The 22,217-nt window shown below is 42.4% G+C and overlaps 1 protein-coding gene across 31 annotated transcripts in view; it reads left to right on the top strand.

Moving 5' to 3' along the window:
* The window catches only part of LOC109511127 (receptor-type tyrosine-protein phosphatase delta-like), a 166,964-nt gene that overhangs the window by 69,906 nt on the left and 74,841 nt on the right, over nucleotides 1–22,217 (top strand). The window contains exon 1 of one of the 31 annotated variants that reach the window (XM_019861906.1): nucleotides 2,102–2,215. The exons of the other annotated variants lie outside the window; for them this stretch is intronic. The gene's annotated coding sequence lies outside the window, so the exon portion shown is untranslated. Of the gene's footprint in view, nucleotides 1–2,101; nucleotides 2,216–22,217 lie in introns of those variants that run through there. 31 annotated transcript variants of the gene reach the window in all.

Raw genomic sequence — 22,217 nt, 5'->3', positions numbered from 1 at the left:
TTGGATGTCGTCTTGTGCACCAGCATTGTTCTGTTTAAAATTCCAGCTCCCATTTATCCCCTATGCAAACAGTCTTCTGAAGACCCTCACAAATATGGTGTCAGCAAAAGTTTGTGGTTGAAATTTTGCTCACCCCAACTGTTTCTAGTTATCCCCCAACCCCTGAAAATCATTTGCCGTCATTCCCTGTATCACGCATTTGATAAAATGAACCACAAAACTGCACCTGCCAGGAGGACGTATCTTTTGAAGTGAGCTCTTTGGCAAACAGATGAATGCCGTACATCCAATTGACTGATGCATCAAATTTAAACACGCGTTTCTTATTCGAGTAATCAACACAGATGCACAAAGCCAAGTCAAATTACAACTTCTCTTTTAAATGCTCAGGGCAGCTAAGAGGTTCTGATGGCGGTGAATTAGCATCAGTGTTTTTGCAACATGGACATAGAATGACTGTTTTCAGGAGACTGCCAAGTCAAGTTTTCTCTTTGTTTTTTTAGCCACACAATCGCTTGTGAAAGGACCAACAAGAAAAATGGAGGAATACTAGGAATATCGGAAAAGGCCAATTGTGGCAAAACAGACAAAAAAAAAAAAAAAACATTCTGAGAATCTCACTTCTCAAATGAAAGCAAGCTGAGAGAATCGCTTGTGAATCAGCAAAAAGCACTAATAAGCGCACTTTGTGACTGCCATCATGATTGTTTCCACCATGAGGACTACACTGGAAGAAAAAAAGTACCGCTGCTTGATTTTCAGTTGCACGTGAGTAAAATGTGGTATACTGACACATATTATTCGTTTATTTTTGAGGAAAACATGGAAAAATTACATCGGTTTCCAATCATCTTTTTTTTTTTTTTTTTGGTTTACTGAGAAGGAAAATAAACAATTATAAAGCTAAAAATGATCGCTCACAATCAAAGCAATTAGTTCCGGGATAGCCCAGAAACAAAACAATTTGTGGGTCTCTGTCTGCTAACCGGAAAACAACACAAGATAATCATTGATGACTGATTTTGTCTGAAACTGCGGAGTGGTAAACAAAAAGGGGAAGCCGCCGACTTCAGTAATTGTGCCTTCAAGCAATTGAGGGGCGGAGTGGTAAACAAAAAGGGGAAGCCGCCGACTTTTGCCAACCTGTGGAAAATACTTCATGCCAGGGTCATAGTAAAAGACCACAGAAGGAACGGGCACAATAAATGATTCCTTGTTTCTTGAAAATTGCCTTGATTAAATTTATATCTTATTGTTCAGTAATTGTGCCTTCAAGCAATTGAGGAGAAAATACAGTGCACTACATGGCTGCAACCAGTAGGGGTGCTGTTTCTTCGATCTCAACTTGTTTGCTTTCGAAAGAAGGACAACTGGAGTTCAGCGATGGGACACTTAACTACATCCACACAAGTCTTGGCTATCTCCTCGAGGATGCATTTCGGCTCAATACAACACTGGCATGGGAACTGGTGTTCAAAACATTCACATTCACTGTTATTTAAACGGCAATTAAATCTTGACATTTAGCCGATCTTAATTTTGGAACCTCATTGTTTTGTCAAAGGACTTGGATGGTACAGATACAGTGCTTCCCTTGTTATCTCGGGTCAAAACACCAGAATAAAATGATTTACCCACCTGACTTTAATTATAAGGCGAAATGAATGAACAATAGCTTTTGAGACTGGACGGGAGGTTTTGGACCATACATAATGTAGAAATTAAGTGGTTTCATTGGACCCTCAATGTTGAGAAACTAAATTACTGCAAGCCTGGATTTTAAGAGGAAAAAAATGCTTTCGCACAGGGCTTTTTTTTTTAAACCAGTGACGAAGAAAGGCTGGCAGAGAATCACTGTGGAATCCTGCAGAATATATTCTATGTGCCCAAACTTCACTTCACTAAACCGTCAATACGGCATCTGCCCTTCCTGAGTCGTGTTCACACTGGGCAGGAAATTATTGGAGCGAGAGAGCGCATGATTGAGCGAGAAACCGAGAAAGGGAGTGAGCGAGAGGGAGAGAGAGAGCGTGTGAGGGTGTGGGAGGAGAGAGAGAGAGGCTTGAGAGGGAGGGAGGGAAAAGACGCGCGGGCAGGATCATTTGGGCAGAGCGGCTGCAGCCACGGTGGATGTTAACACAAGGCAGGCAACGGACGGACAGCTTCGGTCTGCTCACGTTGACTTTTCCATCAACACAGGCAGGATGCTGATACGGTGAGTCCCGTTTGTGTGCGTACAATTGTTTGACATCAACTTCTGCTGATATGTGGCTGAATGCAACGGCACACATCCACTAAGTCGTGCGTCCCGGACCTCTGATGACTGACACCTCAGCCCTCCTCTTCGGGTTGTTTTGCAACAGTCGGGATGCTTTTGATTGATGTGCCGATCGTTATATTGCTCTCGTGGGAACTGGCGATCAGTCAGGTGAGCTCGTTCTTCCTCCATCGGTGTGTTGATGGATCTTTACATCAACGGTAGCACTTGGTCAATGATTGGAGCATGTTATTTTGCACCCATGTCCATGTCACATGTCCTGTTGGTACATGGCGACCCTCCCAAATTGGGCTTTTCCAGCCTGATGCTTAATGATGACTGATTGAGACTTGCTTTTTCGTTGGTGCCCGTCTGGTTTTTGGAAAGTGCTCAGGGGGCTTTTCCGAGAGCCTCCAGCTGTTAATGTACCGACCATATGGGAATTTAGGGAATTGCACCTGAGGATCAATGAATATGTGCAAAAATTGCATGAACAATTTAGACTCAGGGGGATACTGTGGATTACTGGGGAGTATTGTCCTCCACCAACCTTTTTCCAATCAAATTAGAACACCATGATTGCAGATGATAAGGAACATCATGCTCATATTATCTGATTTCATGATCTCATCTCACCTATCAGGTGCGTTTGCAATGCGTGGCATTTTCATTTGTGTTATTTCCGTTGCATAGTTTTATTTTGCCGACACCGTAACCGAGTGTCCGTAATGTGCTGTTAGTGCTGTGTGTTTATGTGTGTGTCTGTGTATTCAACGGTTGTCAGCAGTCTCGCGTTATAACATTATGGCCATATTACGGCCCTCGCTCGCTGGCAATCAGTCATGCAAGTACTTTTGCAGCAATTAGGCTGAAGTATGTGAGGCAGATGTGAGTGAGAGCATATCGTATATAGCACCGGGCATCTACACAGGTGTATTCAGTTGGCACTGTATGTATATACATCATTAGGAGAGTGATGGATGTGTTGATTCAAATGATTTCATGACCAAATGGCTTTATGGTCCCGTAAAATAAAATGACACACATTAGGAATGTCTTGTACAGAATTCCAAATTGAGTGTACCTATAGCTTCATGCACTTACATAGTGCATTTGGCATTTCCATGGCAACCCTGAATTCACCACAAACAGGGTTTCCCACAATTTTCTTTCACAATTATTTCTTCTTGCTGTTTGGTTCATGTTTGGTGCAATCCATTCACGTCTGTTGTGGTCTATATTTATATTATTTCCGCAAATGACCATTTTGTGGCAATACGCAATGATGAGTACATGATGTTTTATAAACGCGGGCTCCGAGGAGGAAACACATTGTGTGGTAAGCGGCTTGAGGTCAAACAGTTTGGGGAAACGCTGGTCTATAATATTGGTGGACATGCTAGGACGCCTTTCATCCTATGTTTTGGCGAGATTTAGGTTTGGGGAGCCCTTGTGAACACTTGTAAAAATGTTACTCTCCCTTAGATGGACATGGCTCCTTAAGCAAGGGGACTACAACCTGTTTTATGGGCCCTGCCAGCGACTCCTGGGTCAAGAGGCGCTTTGTCATATGGCGGTCTCTGACAAGTTCTTGCTTCACCCAAGCTGATCTTTCGCATGTCTGAGTGCATGCACGCAGACATGCGTGCCAGTGCAGCTGTTCCTCCTTTCAGAGAGATTAAGTTTCACAAGATGTGATGGACGCCAGTGTCTGTAGAGCCAGCTGTGTGTGTGTGTGTGTGTGTGTGTGTGTGTGTGTGTGTGTGTGTGTGTGTGCGCGCGCGCGCGCATGTGTGCTTCAGCGCATTTCGACATATTTGCATGTCAGGACGCATGACGCCACACCTGCACATGTTTGCATGTATGTGTGGTAAGTGTTGTGTCATGACACCAAAGGCTGGGTCAGGTTAGGGGAGGTAACACCGAGGTCATGCATGTTATGGGTCGGCCTGGTAATTATAGTGACGGTCACTTTGGTTCTCACAAAACAGACCAACGCAGTCTAAAGCGGGGAACGCACAAGCAGGCCAACAGACTGCTGCCTGTAACAAACAAAAATGCCAGCCAAAAAACAAAGTAGACTGGAGCTCAATAGTAAGCGTCGCCTACAATAGTAATGTTGACTATAAGGCCTTGTAATATTAATTTTCAGTTCAACAAATCAAATGAATCGCTAATTTTAATAATCAATTGATCTTTTTGTGACCTCGTTGAATTTCAAATTGTCCGAATCCTTGGAATTTCAGCCCCTCAACAGTGAATATCCTCAGACATCTTGTAGCCCTCCACGAAAGCAGAATTCTTGTCATTGCAGTGAATCAAAATCAGACGTTTGCAAAGATCGGCTTGATTTTTGTCTATTGTCTGACATGTTAAGGACCAAACCAGTAACTGAACCCTAATCAGTTTATTATGGGTGTAACAAAAACTGACTTGAATTGGACAATTGGTTTCGATCGTACGACCCAAACTGTTACATTTTAAAATCGTTGCCTCCTTGAATCCTATCATACTCCACGGACCGTGCTATGTATCAAATCGTCTTTAATGAGAGATGTCCACCAGATGTAAATGGGTTCGAAGCTGCCAATGAGTTGTTGTCTCTTGAAATTTGATCAACTCAGAAAGTTTGGGCTTTGGAGAGCTTTTACAACTTGTTGCATATTAATAAACGTGACGAAAGCTACAGCCACATTGAATCAAATCATAATCCCACTGAATTCAACAAATTTGAATAGTTACATTTTAAGATCGTTGCATCCTTGTAACATATCGTACCATGCGTATCGAGAATCTTATCGAATTGTCTTTTGTAGAGAGATGCACACACCTACAATTTATATTTGTGCTTACTTTTTTTCAATTGTCACTTTCAAGTTAGGTTGGGTTTTTGAATAATTGGGTGGGAATAAAAAAAATATAGTTTGTTTGTTTGTTTGTTTATTAAATTCGACTGATTCATTATTAAAATATTTGTTTATTGCAGCCCTAAGCAAACGTATACACCGTATTTTCCGCACTATAAGGCGCACCTAAAAGCATTCAATTCTCTCAAAAGCCGACAGTGTGCCTTATAATCTGATGCGCCTTATATCTGGATCAATATTCAGATTTCTTGGACGTAGTTTTAAATGTACTGTATAGTGCTTTGTGACAGTGGCAGCGGTTGGGAAAGCTCTATATAGATAATGTAATGTATTGTATTGTATTGTATTCCCCTTTGCGTAGCTCCAGCTAGTGGATGCATAACGCACTATTGTAGCTTCTATTCTATGCGCCTTATAATGTAGTGCACCCAATATATTAAAACAGTTTTATAATAGGCCATTCATTGGAAGTTGCGCCTTATACCCAGAAGCGCCATATAGTACGGAGAATACGGTACTTGTCCAACACCCAGTTTGGGTAAATGGTGGGGTGCGTTGTTGTTTTGGAGTTCCAGAACTGAACGAGTCACTCGTCATTCGGAGTCAGCAGCTCATTGTAGTCGTTGCAACTCATGAGAATGTCATGAACAACTAGTGATCAATATTTATAAGCATTCAAAATTTTGCTTAACCTAAAAGGTTCTTGCTGGACCACAGGAAAACTCAAGTTAAGTCGTGAAAGAACAATGAAAGACTGACAAGTACATTTTGGGACTGCCTGGGTGCTCTAGGCCAAAATAAGAGGATTAAATCACAAAGACATGGATGGCCGCCAAGCCAAGTGAACAGCATTAAATATTCTGTCTCCTCAAACATTGCAGTCAATGCTGGATGACAGTCTTATCTGTGGATCTATCGGCTAAAGCACTCCGTGTCAGCAATTTTCCAGGCGTCATATGCGCTGTACCCTGAGGGGAGAACCATGATTAAAGATTACTTTAATAAAGTTCAGCATCAGAGCCTGTCCTCACAAGAAATTTGGTGGGAATTTTGTACATTATTGTGAGTAGCTTGATAAAGCTTGTTTTTTTATTTGTTTTTTTTAATTCATGTTAAATCCTTAACCGCTTTGGAAGGGTGGGCGGAGCGTCGCATCTGCATGGAACATTTTCAAAATTTCTACCCCAGTATTCATTTGCTTGCAAAACTTGCTGCAGTTTTCATTGAATCGCTTTGGAGCGTGTGCATGCAAATGGTGCTCAAGCACAGCATTGATTGTACATTGTATGATGGACTAATCATTTATTACCAGTCCGAGCATTGATGTTAAGCCATGTAGTCATTGTTGCCCTTTGCAGCGCATCATACAGAGAAATATTTTGAACTGTTTCACCACTGCGTGAAGCTTCAGAAGCTTAGCAGAAAATGAGGCGTGCATCCAATCTCCTTATATTGAGCGGTCGTACCTCAAGAGCTGTCCGGTGAGTGTCGTCGAAAGGAAACACGAAGCGATGTGGAAGTCCTGCATCTGTGCCACTACTAAGCCCCCCACCCCCCACCCACTCGGAGCAGATTAAAGCGTACGGTGGTAAGGATGGGTGAGGAGGAGAAGAAAAAGAAGATGGAGCGTAGAGAAAATAAGACTTTGCGGTGTGGCGCCAGTTTGCTATGTAAAACCATGATGCATGCCGGAGGGATTGAAGCTGGAGCGTTGCAGCATGGATGAGCAGGAGACAGTACAGTGATAATAATTAAGGACTAGGACAAACGTTTAAGAGGACTCAAAATGCAGGCCGAGGTGGGAAAGTGTTAATCCTTGCGGAAAAGCACAACGTGTTTGGCTCAGATAATGTGCGCGAGTGTTAGTTTAAGCAGTAGGGTTGGAAAATGGAATTGTTGTGGCTGTGCCTGGTTTGCTCTGATTGGACTGGCTAGGAAGAGAATCCCCCATTGAAGGGGAAAAGAAAAAAAAAAAGTCCTGAATATCTCCTTCCCTGATTTCTGTCTGAACTTCATAGCGTTTCCATTGTTAATCTCGGGGAGAGCCAGCGATGCAGAGCAGGCACATGCAGCATAATGTAAAAACAATAAATATGGAAATGTGATGGCAGCACGTCTTTGCTGTGGAACAGTCAGCTGAAAATGTCTGTCTGCCCCCCAAAAAATATTTCCTCGCCTTGAGTTGCCGCATTATTTCCCCCCAAAAAGTGCATAGTGAACCAGAACGGCACAATTTAATAGGAGAATAATAATTCAGTGTCATGTTTTTATTCATCAAAAATACATTTTGAGACACATAAAACCATCTCTGATTAAAATTTGCAGTTGACCAATGTAATCGGTCTGCTTTCATGGTCATCACCATATTTTCAAGTAAAAACATTAGACATGTAAATGTATATGTATTTTTCCATGTTGCCAGTATGTTTTATATTATTTACAATATATCAGTAAGCCACTTATTGAATGAATGATGAATGAATAAAAAACGAATAATCCCGTTTTAATTAACCAATTTGAAGAAAACACTGATAAATCAATGCAAAAATGAGTACAGGACTGTAATAACGTCAATGTTTTGTGGTCCATATGTGGCCCGCAGGCCAAACTTTGCCTACCCTGGCTTTAGACCAACTTCAACATCTTGAGTTGGAGCTTTTAAGTCACTCTGTGTCTATTCTCACCGCAATAAATGACAAGAAATCCTCCTTGCCTTTACCATGGCTTGAGATAGCGTAGCAGGCTTAAAAAGATGTCAACATTGTTCCTCATCTTTCTCCCTGTCAAACTGTAATTGTAGAGAAAAGGACAAAAAAGTCAAAAGGAGGAGCGACATGATGGACAGATGAAGGGGAGGCTGAGATGCGTCGGGAGCCGGCCTCCCTTCCCTTCTGGCCGCCTGGTAAATCGATAATATCCTAGCCGCTCACTTCCTATCAAGGAGCAGCACAGCTGGATCTTGGCAACGTGCAGCCGACTCGCCTGCCAAATCCTCCTTCGGGCTGTATCTCAAAATAACCTCTTTAAAACAGAGTCGAACTTTCCTTCTTTAAAGCTCCGCTTGGGAGGTTAACAGTTATGGTTGGAATTTTTCACATGACTTTGGGGAGCGGTGGAAGGACCTCATTATATATTCACGATGATCTGCATCGACAAGGATCAATGATCTAAATATTGTATTGTGAAATCTCCGATTCGACAGTTGTTACTTGTCAAGCAGTTATTAATTGGCACTTCTGCCACCTACAGGACCGGAGTGAAACAGTTTCGATCGCAGCTTCAGACTGCTTGACTTGCTGGGCTTCCATGAACAGGAGATTAAGTTTGGGAACAATAAATGTAAAAGATTTGGCACGTAAGTTGAATATAACAAATCTGATGGCGACCATTCCAGAGTGTACCCCGCCTCTCGGCCAAAGTCATCTGGGATCGAATCCAGGTCACCCGTAACCCTAGTGAGGTCATCGCTATTAAAGATGGATGTATATGAAAGGCTGCCGTCTTTTATCAATCAGCGATAGAAAAGCAGAACTGACGTTTTTATGGACGCTTCATGCATGGCTACTTCAGGCTACAGCCAGGAATTTTCCAGTCCATTATATGAGCGGAGAGTGTTTGCTCTGCGTCCTCAGTGGGAGTCTTTACCTCCGCTTCAGCCCTCACCGCCTCTTGCACAAACCTCCCATTCACATCCAAGTGGCACCCGAAGGCCTCAAAATGGCTGCCACCGGGGCTGGAGTGGGACTTCTTTTCAGCCCCGGATTTTCTACGCTCAGACCGGCCCACTTTAGTTCAAAAGTTTTAATGATGATACAGTATATTTTTTTTTCCTTCAATCAAAAATAGCTTACCATTGCCTTCAAAGACTAAGTCTGAGGACGTACATAGTTAAAATGGTCAAAAGGGCAAAAAGGGAACAAGAGGAAAGTGCCCATAACATCGGATAAGACATTTTCCTCCGAACAAGGGACATTTATTTCTCAAAGACGGCCTCAGCGAGCAAGACGAAGGTAGGTAGCCAGTGCTATATAGAATCGAAATGCCAATTGCAAAAAATAGAAATACAAATGCACAATAAGGTAAGACTTAGTTATAAGTGAAGTCGATACATTATATTTGTTGATTTCAAAATGGATCCGCCAGCCGGAAGGAATTAATGTGCGAGCTGTAAGAAACGTAATGGGCTTTCGAGAGTAGCGGGTCAAACAGTGTATATTGCAGCCCCTCCCAGCGGGAATAAAACACAACGTACAGATGACTCACTCCGGGCCCGTCTTCCACCGATCTTCCTCCTCCATCTCTACTTAATCTGCTTGTTTAAGATTAGCAGCCCAGGATGGAAATTTGTAATTATTGACATTGATTGTTTATTTTAATTGTTTTCCACCAATGGAATCAGGATAAGACTGATGAGCTCCCATTTTTCTTTTGTCCGGCTCTTCACCCTGTTCTCATTCTCTTGCCTTCGCCCTCTCTTTGGGGGACTGAGGGTTTGGCGGCGCAAATCCCATTTCCTCTTGTTCGTGTTCAGGAATTATGTGCTGCCCCTTCATTCCCCTCAGAGTCCCTACGGCACCTGGGATTAAATGTGTGTGTCTGTCTGTGCCCATGTGTGTGTGTGTGTGTTTGTGTGCGTGTCTGCCCTTTCCGTCATCATTCACCATGAGTCGGGATTGTGTGAGGGCTTTCTCTGTGTAACAATCATGGTAAAGACAGACCTGAGATGAGGTTTAAAGGTTTACAGAATGCCAAGTATTGCTGTGCCATGTGGGCTGCGCAAGCTATTGGATGTGCGTGCGTGCGTGTCTGTGTGTGGTAGTCCCATGCGGATGAATAATCTCTTTCCAAGCAACAAACGTTTAAAATTGCTAGACGTGCTCTGACCTCACATTTGAGAACGCCAACAAGCTTAAATTCAAACCTGACCTCAAATGTCCCGTAGGATCTTTGGGATTTTGTGTGTTTAGCGATAAAGGTCTTTCAAAGCATTTTCAAAATCATGTTCTTGAAAATCATGTTCTTGCTCTGTATGTTCTTGTAGTAATTTTAGGAAGCTGCTTTCTATGTCTTTATGTTGCTTTTGAATGTCTTTTACTCTTTTGTTTGTAAATGGTTGTACTTTTAATTATGTGATGAACATTGACTGACTTTTTGTATGAAAGGCGCTGTTTGAATCAGGCTGTCTTGCCTTACAGTTATTGCTTATGTTAGCCACGGCCTAACTTAGTTCTAGTCATGACAAAATGCTGTTTTCTATGGCATGGTCTTAACGTTAGTATCGGTGTGTATAGTGTCGTAATATTTGACTATTATGATGGATGTAAAGATCCTGTCAGTGGGGCAATGTGAAATTGCAGGAAATGAATCCAACCCCCCCACACCCCGACACCAGACATTATGATACCATATCTGCGCTCTCCTCCGTTCTTTGCACACTTCCTAATGTATCCCAAACCCCTCGACTCAGCAACCACTCCACCATGGACAGCCCTCAGACACAGGAAGTGCCTCAGCAGGTCTCCCGATATTAAATTTGAACTGTCATTTAATACACCACACCCCCCTCCCCGGTCAAGGGATCGGCATCGCTTTTCCATGCGCATCCCCCGAATGCCTCCACTAAAGCGACGAGACACCTAACAAACTGCCAGCCTCCCCTGTGCCTCCCACAAGGAGCTCCTTTAATAGATTATTGAAAATAACAAGGTTGTCTCCTAGAGTTACAGACTCCGTCTCAGTTTGGACGTCAATAAACTGTGGAGGATTTTGTACCTTCCAAGAGGTAATGTCTGTTTCTTCTCCGTGCTATAAATCATGTATAGCCTGACAACGTACAAGTGAGGAAAAACATACAAAGACAAGTGAGGAGAGAAAAAAACGGTGCTGATTGAAGAAAAAAAAAAGAAAAAGGCACAAACAAATTCCCCTACATCTGCTCTTTTGGTGTTTCGATTCAAAATGGTGAAAGCTTAATTAAAGTATTGCTTTCATATGAGGCGTTTAGGAGAACCAGGAGAGTTTATTAAGCTGTTTCTCATCATCAAATAGCTTCATTATTTAAATATAATTGGCCTTCAGTTGTTGCTGCACAGCCTCACTTCAGGTTTGCAATGAACTGGTTGCTCTTAACGTTGCTTGTGTATGTGGCATCCGTAGTGTTTCTTTTTTTTGGGACAGACATAATGAGGTGGTGTCAACGCCAAGTTAAGGGCACTAAAATGCAGGATTATAACCTAATCTGACATTTCTTGGCCGATATGATGATTCACCGATTAGAAACCAGTCTGCCACGCCAGCAGCATACGTGTGTGTCTGTGTGACAACAAGTGACGCGATGTCTGATAACGCGTTTGTGCACTTGTGTGTGTGTGTGTGTGTGTGTGTGTGTGTGTGTGTGTGTGTGTTTGTGTGTGTGTGTGTGTGTGTGTGTGTATGCGCGTGCGCGCATGAGTGTGTCAGTGTTGGTGGTTGTGGTGGTGGGGATTTATTTGCAGGCAAGCTTAACGTATGCTGCCTGCTTGACGACATGAAAGAGAACAATCATCCGAATGAGAATTGCAAAGCCGCATATTTCAAACTGTCAACCGCTGTATTGGCATGTATACACACACACACACACACACACACACACACACACACACACACACACACACACGGGCACACTCCATCACTCTCGCACGCACAGGCACAGCATGGCAGTTTGTGATAAGCTCGCTCACTCCAGACGGACCGCTCGTGTCCACAGAAGCCACCGCACAAGCAGCGCAGGTTCGCACACCAAATTTGTGTGCGCGTTCTGGAGTGTGCTGATATGTTTGCCATTGCGTTGTTTTGTGTTGTGTTGTCGCTCACCGCAAGCAGCTCGGCGGTGTTCATACGCTCTTTAGCCTCTTCTCTTTGGTGCTGGGTGGCAGCCAGCAAAATGGTGGCGCTCATTGTGGCTGCCATTGATTTGCTCCAGCAGGTCTCTGGGATGGAGGATGCATGCATGCAAGGTTTAGTGACTGCTCTCTTGTTTGAATCCTTGTTGAAGCGTGACTTGCCCTCATGAAAAACTAAAATACACCCTCAAACTTTTATAGTAGTAGAGGTAGAAAATTACATACTTTTCAGACTGTGGGGAAAATAGCCATCTTTCCTGTTGAAAATGGTCTTTTTGGTTTTGTAAATAGTTTTTTTGTTAATTTTGTTAATTTAACAAATTTGATTTTGGGTGAATCAAGTCTGAATTTGAGAACTTCCATGACAAAAAAAAAAAAAGTCTTTTTAAATGTTTTTTGGGTGCACATGTACAGCACACCATCATGAAGTCAAACCAGCAGCAGTTGTTTATGCTATGCATGCCAGTAACACACTGCCAATGCATTGAGAACGCCAACCTTAAAAATAAATTGTTTCCAAATAATACATGGACATCAGTGCCTTGTTTGTTCCTGGCAATTTATAGTGGCTGACTTGACTCATCTTCCCGACTGCAGCCTAGTCCGAGCCCAGTTGAAGTTTATATTGCCACCACAAACCTTTGCCCACCAACATCAACAAAACCTCATCAGAAGTCATGATCAATCGATAATTAAGGATGCAATATATATATATATATATATATATATATATAGAGAGAGAGAGAGAGAGAGAGAGAGAGAGAGAGAGAGAGAGAGAGAGAGAGAGATGTTGCCAGTGTTAGCGGCTAGTGGCTAGCAACTAGCTTCTCAGTAAGTGTTTGGTATATGGTAAGAGCTAATCTTCAAAGGCTGTTTCAAAGACACTGAACGTATAACAGACTTTGATGCTGACAGGTGGACACATGTTGCAATTCTTACTAATCATTTTTGAACAAACCAGCCTTACTCAAACGTACTGTTTTAGCAGCCAGAATCACTCCTGTGGTTCTTATGTCACTTTGGCCCCCCAACCCAAAATAGAGAAGAAAATACAACTTGCCGCTATGCACAGGTTAAATTTCAGAAAAAAATGAGAGACTGGTCGTTCATGATTAAGTGAAATGCAAAGTGTTATTTTCTCTTCTGTATTCATAATTGTTCTGAAACCAAGCAAAAATATATATTAATTTCTTATCAGAATACTCAATCAATCAATAAACGTGTGATATTACGGGGTACAAATGATGACCCACGATATGGCCTGGATTCAATAGAAATACAACAGTAGAGCTTGCTGTAAAATGGTCAAAACCATCGAGAGTGAAGCATCTATATCCCCCAAATATTTTGTGTGTTTACTCAAATAGACACCCGAGAACGAAGGGCTTTCTCCAAAATAATTTTGACATGCTTTTATTATGTCTATCTGCACTGCATGTTTCAGTTTTCCATAAGCGCCTTTTGTTTGCCCACCGTTCAGTGCCTAAGACGAGCTTTGAAAAACAAACAAAAGGAAAGCTAGCATTGAACTATAAATAATGCAGACACACAGATTGGGGTCAAATGCTTTAGATTCCGCAACACATTCCCCAGGATGGGAGTGCCCGCACACACATTATATGCTGTTTTCTTTTCCGTATCAGCGATATTCATTCCCTAGTGAGCAATCAGCGAGATGATGGAGCATACGCCAAACTCTCCTGCGTACGGTTTCATGTGCACACGCGACTGTCATCAGTGGGTGTTTCCCGCCTCCTTCTCCCTGACTGACAAAGCATTCGGAGTGTTTGTTTTGGGGGGGAAAATTTAGGTCTTCTGGCACACCTATTGTGTGTGCAGCCTCTCAAGCCCGCAACCGCCGCCCTCCCCTTTCCCCCTGATCCTTTCGGAACTCTGACAAGGACGAGTCGGCCTTCTTTCCACGATTCATCTTCACGCTTTAAACCGGTGCCGCCCTGTGATAGATGAGCTTTCTTGCCTTGGATCAGATTTTGGAGAAGTGACAGATTGCATTATTAGGTACATTTATGATAAATGTATCATGATGTAGATGCTTTTTTTGTTTGTTTGTTTGTTTGTTTGTTTGTTTGTTTGTTTGTTTTTTGGGTTAATTAAATACAAGAAGGATTCACAACAGTGCCCTGACAAGAAGTGCATAAGATTAAAAGGTTATGCCAATCTATCATAATTACACATTTGTTTTGTTTTTCTTTTTATTTTTTAAACCGGAGAGAGTTTTTTTTCACAGAATAATGAGTTCACATATGAGCATTTGCTTTACAAAGTTAACAAAAAAAAAATTTAAGACAAACAATTGAGCAATTGAGGATGATACACTACAATAGCTACAAGTGTGCCTAATAATAGGGGTGACTTTAGTGCGCCTATGCAAAACCGCCTGTCATGTTTTTAATAGATTGACTTTAATGGTTGCACTGTAAATGTTGCTTTGACTTATTGAGAGTGTGCAGGGGTGTGCTTTCAAAGAAAAAAAATCGCCTTTTCTACACTGTGTGTTCTTCAAACAACCTTCTCCTACTGAAAGATGAAACATTACTGTGAAGGATTTCTTGGTCCCAAATTACCAGGGAATGCCTTAAATTCCTTTAATGGCTGACGCACAGACAATCTTACGAGGATATAAAAGAAAATCTGTGATTCCATAACACAGTTTTATCGTCGGGGGGGAAAAAAAAATCATTATTGCATAAAAATCACATAAGACCAGAAGATGAAATATTTGGCCGACTTATAGAAGCATGCTATTTCCTCATTGTCATCCCAAATCTGCTCAAGAATAATGAATCAAAGTTGCATTGTGATTCTCTAGTAACGTGTTTTACTGTGAGCAAATAGGCATGCATTTTGCTAATCCTGAGGCTGATCTAGTTGATGCAATAGTGACGTTTTTTTTTGTTTGTTTTTTTAATATATGTAATTTATCTGCGCCATATTTATCTGCTTCTCTTTGGCAGTCTACTAATCTTGTGCATGTAATAGATCAAAACTGGGGATGGTCATGCTTTAAGAGGCTTTGAATTTTGATGCTGGTGCCTTTACTAAATGTGTTTAAACCTAGAACGCTATCTCGCTGAGATACTGACATGCTTGCATTTCTGTCGGTCTCTGGGCAAACGCATTAGAAGTTCTTCACAATTATAGGACGCGGCATCAATATTTAAACTTGCTATTGTTACCCTAACCCTGACATCAATTGCAAAAATGGCGCGGTGCTGTTTTTGCAAGCTGCTAGGCGGAAGAAGGGTACCTGTGTTTTCATTCAGCCCAAAGGCATTTTCCCTGACCCCTCGCTCTGTAAATCCCCCGCATCCCCCACAGCATTATGATTGATGACATCATTACTGACATCAGTGACACATGAAAATGAGAGCTGGCTTTGATGGACGGCCACTCGTCCTCATCCATCATTCTCGTGCCTTCCTTTGTTGGGACTTTGAATCTTCATCATATCAGAAACTTGCTCTATATTCCTGCTGTGAGCAGTCAAAAGGGTCTCCTTCCATATGATTGTGGGTACAGTACCACCGCCTATTAGTGTGTGAGCGAGAGCGAGATTATCCGCCGTGCACGAACATGCGCCCGGCCTCTTTGGTAGTCTCTTCACGGCCCGTGGAGTTGTCTACTCTAAGACAAGTTCTGCATTGCTGTCAAAAGGCATTCTAAAATAGAGAGTTGGAAAGGGCCGTTCTCCTCTGTGGCCCACAGATCAAACTCACACATATATCCAGCACAGTATTTATACCAGATGAAGGCGTAGATGCAGATATGGCCACATGCAGGATGCACCAATCGTGCACTAATTTGCCTCTTTTGTTTGCCTGAAGGGAGTTTCCTTCATCTTGCACTTTGCAGACGCATACTTTTTGTGACAAGTTCTGACACAATTTAGTAAAATTTGCACGGAAAAACAATCCCTCAGATTCTATTTCCGTAAATGCAAAAGTTACTCAGACAAGAATTCAGCAGTCGCACATACAGGGACAATTACATAATGTGTCAAATAAATACATGATAGGCCAATTTCGGAGGGTTAGGGGGAAGCGCAGTTGTGGTTTTTCTTTCTTTTTTTTATCACTCAAGGTTAAAAATATCATTGGTCTTTCAAAAGAATCCCTCATGTGATGTCAAGCACACGCTGCAGCAACCGGTAACGCTGTAACTCCTAAGTGAATAAATAAAGCCAATTAGACGCTTGACAAAAGTCATTTCCAGAATAGGCTTAATAACACCAGTTATTAATAACACCCCCCCCCCACAAACACACACACTTTCAAGCCCCGTGATCCTCAGTTCCGTCAAACTTATTCCTTAATGACATCAATGGTGCACCCAGCAGCAGAAACTCAAAGAAGGGCAGAGGTTCCGGCGCTCACGATCCCATGTCTGATTTGATTGACCTTGACATCCAAGGGCCATTTGGGAGTCTTGTAACCACGGCAACTCCTATCACAACATTCCGGCCGATTTTTCGACAGGACCGGTCATAGCCGGTGTTCCTTGCATTCATTTTTAATAGCCAGTGTACTTAGTGGCTCTTCCCGAGGCGGTCTCCCCACGGCCTCATCTCCAAGAAGAATAGGCAGGCACTCTTTGTGGAAAAAGCCCCCATTACGTATTTATTGTCCGTAGTCTTAATTATTGAGCGAGAAGGGATGTGGGTTCTCACTCACTCTTCCTTTCTACCCCACTGTCCTTAAAAGCTGTGCCACTCCCTATCCATATAAAGCAAGCACCAGTGGAAAATGTGATGTTTAGCGTGTGCTCCACTCAAGAGGCCGGTGTGATGGAACGTTTCACACACAGCTCAAACATTCCAGCCAAAACCAGAAGAATTTGCCTATGCGACAAGTTGTCAATGTTCTTTCCTTCTGCGCAGCCCCTTTACAGTGCACTATGACACTGGCATTTGTAAAGCCATGCTTGTGAACTGCTTTGAACGTACACAAACCGTTTTCCATGTTCTCTCTCTTTCCTCTGTAAAGCTTTTACTAACCGTACAGAAAAGCTTTTAAAGTTCATATCTGTCCATCTGTGTTCTGTATGGCTTAACCTCATTTAGGTGGCGGTTGAGCTCGAGCCTGTTCCAGCCCACTTTGGGCAAGTGCAGAGTCCACCCTGGACTGGTCGCCAGCCAATCACAGAGCATTAAAAGAAACATATGCCATTTTTTATTCAAAACAGCTTTAGTCATTTCATAAGAGATCTCTGACATGCTTTGGAAACAAATGCATGTATCCCAAGCGTCAAGAATTACAGCCCTGTTGACATCAGTCAATGTCGCAGGCACATTCTTCATCATGCTAATGAGCCACTGATCCTTTCTCCATCCTCTAATACGAATGGGTTTGCGTTAGCATAATTACTGGGGGAGTAGCTATTCTAAGGCCGAGATAATAATTTCACTTTTGGGGAAGAAAAAAAATAATAAATGGAATAAGTTGTATCCAAGCGCTTGTATTTTCACTTGTGGAGGCAGCGCTTCATCACCAAGCCGCTGAATTACACTTGGCTGTTAAAATACAGACCCATGCGTGTGGCGCATGTGGCTGTACAATACTGTAAATCTATCACGACTTTACAGGCAAAAGCTTTCTAAAGATTCTGGTTGAATTCCAAATTACTTTCTACTTTTGAAATCTGTTAGCGGATCTCTTTTGCAATTCCCTGCATGTTATTTTGAATCTTACTTGTGTACTCGCAGCGTTGGGCCGGCCAAAATCAATGATGGGGAAAAGGTTATGTAACCCCATCCTTTTTCTTTCAGTCGTTATGTCATCGGAGAAGATTGATCAAGAAATTTATTTTTGGACTCAATTCTCCACCGCCTCTCCCTTGACCTTGATGGCGATGGGTGAGTTTTACCAATACATTGTATTGGGTAGCTCACAGTCTTTATTTTTCAATGGACTGCATCTTTTTTCCCGGGGTGTTTGGAGCGCGCCTTGTTTTTCATCCAAATGTGTAAACATTCCTCTGGTTATTCTGAGCTTGCATCACAGAGAAGCCGCGTTGCTTTCAGTTTACACCGCATGAAGCGCCTTTAAAGTGGGCACGGAGCGAGTGCGGCTCCGTTTTCTGACACAGTCGGTCTTCAGTCGGCTTTGACAAGAGAGACGCTCTCTTAACTTAAGCGGTGTGTCCTGGAATTCGATGAATGGATGAGGGAAATCAAGAGGACGGTGTGGGAGGGGCGGGGTCTCTCATCGTCCCCTTGTGCGGCGCCTACAGTCATTGGAATGTGGATGATGTCATTTGTGGCATTTTCGATGAATGAGTGCAAGGGAACAAGTGGGTCAGTTTCTGTAGGAAGGCATAGACTAGGTAGCTTATAAAGAGAGCAGCATGCGGATAAAGGGTTCAGTTATTGAAGGGTTAGCCCGCTTCTGGGCACCAGCAAATTCATATTTTATTTGACGCCGGAGCTGCTGAAGGCCTGTAAATTATTACTGCTGTATTCCACCTGCTTGCCGGGGTCAGCCAGCCATCTTGATCGCCAGGTGTGCGTGTGGGTCCGCGTACGCCAGCGCACATTTGTGGACGGGCAGCTGGCCCAAAGAGTCGGGCCAAAGCAGTGGCAATGTCACCATACCGCATGCTCATCCATCCATACTGTAGCTCCATCCGACCCTCCATCCATCCATGTAATAAAACACATTACATAGGTGACTGCCTCAGATGGGCCATTTTCCTCCCAGCACGAAAGGCTCACCACTGTATGCAGCTGTGGGCCAGAGGGAGCGTGCCGCACCACAATGAGACGCACACATGCATGGACAAAGTACTCGCACGTGCGGTCCTACACTGAAGATATTTGTCTTGTGCTGTCTAAGTACTGTAGTATATATACAAATATTTGTTTTGTTCCTCATGTTGTACTTTTAAGTGAGTTGTGTCTAATAATTTGAAAACCAATTTGAAAAAAAATCTTGCGAAACTGTAAATGCCAAACTGCAAGTATGCGGGGGTCAACTGTAGCTTTAAGTTGTAATAGCACCATTCACTGCTAGATGGCAGACATTACTTTTAATGTTGGTTTTGTCAGCAATTTAGTGCTATCCTTGAATGGTCATTTTTATACAATACAATACATGCTGATTTATATTTATGCAAGAATGCCCTGTGTGGTTCTTTTGTTGTTCTCTCCAAACCCTTTCTTGATGGATTAAACTTGAATCCATCAATAAAAGATACACTCTAATCATTAAATTGTATCTTTTGTAGATGTATTTAAAAAATGAGCACTTGCACATATGCTTGTATTTTGTTCATGCTTAAAATGGTATTTTTTGTCATATAGCTAGTAAGCAAGTGCTTGGTCTGATGTGGCCCCTCGAGTAGTATTGACAAAAAAGTGTGACCCCCGGCAGCATTTAAATTGCCCATCCTTGACCTACTTTATAGGACTAAAGTATCGGTCGACCAGCCTGCACACCTCTTATGTTCTTTTAGCCCTAGAAGATGGGCCATTCGCTCTTTTTTAACAAACGCATATTGACCACAGACAATTTAATTTTTGTTTAGCGAAGGTAACCATTATTATCTTAAAACAATGGCAACTAGATGACAATGCCCCCCCCCTGCCAAAAAAAAACCCAAAACAATCTATTTAATAGGCCTCCTTTCCATGGAAATTGTCTTTTCTCAAATAATAACCATCATAATAACCATTCACTTTATTACCACATATTAAAATTGAATTTAAAAAAAGAATCAATAATGAAGTAGCTACAAGCAGTTAACATTCAGTCCGTATGGTGAGCTTTGTTTTGCCTACAGTACTTTTAAAAAATTAAAAACATTACGTTGCCAGACACAGTGTGCTAATGCAAGCAAGCACATTAGGTCAACTGGTGTGGACACTAAGCTTGGTTGCAAACTGTAATGACTGCCAAGCAATAAAGACATAACCAACAAATCATAATGTAATGATTGACGCAGCACATGTTGAAAAGATCTGTCAATCGCTGCCAAGAAATGTGAAGCAGAAACTAAAAAAGAAGACACTGTATGTGGACCACATCATTTAGCCTATAGTAGCAACGGTGCTACTACCGCTGTTTCAAATGATAAGTTTCGCTACCAGCAAGACAACTGTTATTGCTTGTCCTTGGAAAAGTACTTTTTTTTTGTTGATGCCTTTGCGGTTTTGTATTATTTGCATTAAACAGCGCGCAGCTGCTCCAAAGTTTGACATTAGCGAATTCTTTTCCACCCCACCTCCCTTCTTTGTCTTGTGCTATTTTATGCCTCTGTCATTCCGTCTCGCTGCACCCTTCATCTCAATGTCTTGTTTCGTAGCCCCTTCCCCGAACCCTTGCGCTGGTGCTCGTCCATCGTCGCTCTCTCACTTCCTCCGTCCACTTCTCGCTCTGTCATTTACGAGACTCGCACTAATGCTCAAATAGCCTTCAACGAGGTCTCCACTGAAAGCCGGGTAAATAGGTAATTACATGTTGTCGTTTCCCCACCTCCTGCTAATCCACTCAACTTTACTCTCTCTCTCTCTCTCTCTCGCTCTCTCTCTCTCTCCATCTCTTGTTCCCTTCTGCCAGAGATGGCCCAGCGGAGGCCCAGCGTGGACCCGTTAGTCACAGTTGGCTTAAACCTTGGATTGGCCACATTCACCATTCTGCTTAGTGGGCAGTTTTGCCTTTCTTTTCACGCTGTTCTTGAAACGTAACAGCGGGGACACTTTATCATTACAATTGGACAATTGGCGGCACCAGTGGGCTAAATACTGATGTAATGCACAGATGGCTAATCGAGACGGATCAATGTGTTCCCAACGCTTGGGATACTTTGTCAGAACACACCAGACATTTGTCAATCGGCAGCGGTCCAAAGGCTGCATTTCTTCTTGTATCATTTAGCGTCACTTCTTGTTCAGTGAAAGGATACCGTTTTTAGTCTTTGGTTTGTCTGCTACATCATGGGGGACAATGCAATCAACATCATCCATCTGTTATGGAAGCCACCAGTGACAAGGACAAATATGCAAATGGTAGAAGGCAGCGCAAAGAATGACAGTGATTTCAGCGTTTGTGTGTGCCTTTGGAGACGCAAATGTGTCAAGCGCAAGATGGAAATGAGTAAGAGTGGAAACGGTTGAATAGAACAAGGAGCGGGGAAGAAGGATGCCGAGGAAGTGATAAGTTGAGCAATACCAGACAGCCTGAATCCTCCTCTCAATCAATCACATTTTCTCTTCCTCTCCTCTCATTTTGTCCTATTGATTTCTTGTTTTCGCCACTGTGCTGAAAGCAAAGCTCAAATGACTCCTGTGAGTTTTCAAGACTTTCGTCTCCCTGAGAAAACTGCTATTGCTCGTTTCTAAGTAGGAGAAATTGCGACATGCTGATGCTATTTTAATTGGAGAGAACTTTTGGTCAAGAGGCAAGTTTATAAGTCCGAGCGCTGTCCTGATACCGCACTTTAATTTCATTTCAGTGTAACGGGGGAAAAGAAAAATACTTGAGGTTTTCCTTTATGTGAACCAATAAAGACCTGTGGTGTAGAGGCCAACATGTTCCAAAAATGAACAAAAAGGCTAATTTAATGTTGAGGGTATTATTTTGTGAATGACCTGTACTCTGTTTCTTTTTCCTCTTAATCTTCTTGGGGCTTAACCCCCCCCGCCCAAAAATGTATATATATAATTTAGAAAAAAATTGGAACATATTTGGAAAAAAAAATTCAGTTTATCTGATGAGAAATTTTGGATTCCAAACAGTGGCAGCACAGTGTCTTTGCTGTAATGTTTTATTTTGCAGATCCGATCGGTGATGTCATTGATCGATCGGCAAATCATAACAATACAACAATCACGAATGATGATCCAGCTGATCGGATCTATGTCAAGTCAATCTTAACGTATCCCTTTAAAATGTGGTTCACTAATTTGATAATTTAATAGATCAGCTTCCACATCTCGTCAATGTTGCACCCTTTTTAGCACGTGCAAACCTTGAATAAATCAGGCTTTAAGTGTGGTAATCTGCAGTTGACATGTTCCAAGCTAACTAAAGCTCATTTATGAAGGCCAGATGACGATTTAGTGTGTCGCTATAAAGTGGCTTTGTGCACATCAGGTGTCAAGTGAACCCAGCAAAATCAGAATGTGATCACTGCTGCTGCATTTTTTTTCGGGGGGGGGGGGCTAGCTCTGATGAGAGGGAATGCATTATCATCCAT

Source organism: Hippocampus comes, unplaced genomic scaffold (genome assembly GCF_001891065.2).
Source record: "Hippocampus comes isolate QL1 unplaced genomic scaffold, H_comes_QL1_v1.1 scaffold7, whole genome shotgun sequence".
NCBI lineage: Eukaryota > Metazoa > Chordata > Actinopteri > Syngnathiformes > Syngnathidae > Hippocampus > Hippocampus comes.
The sequence above is the reverse complement of the archived record's forward strand: the minus strand, read 5'-3'. Positions and strand labels throughout refer to the sequence as shown.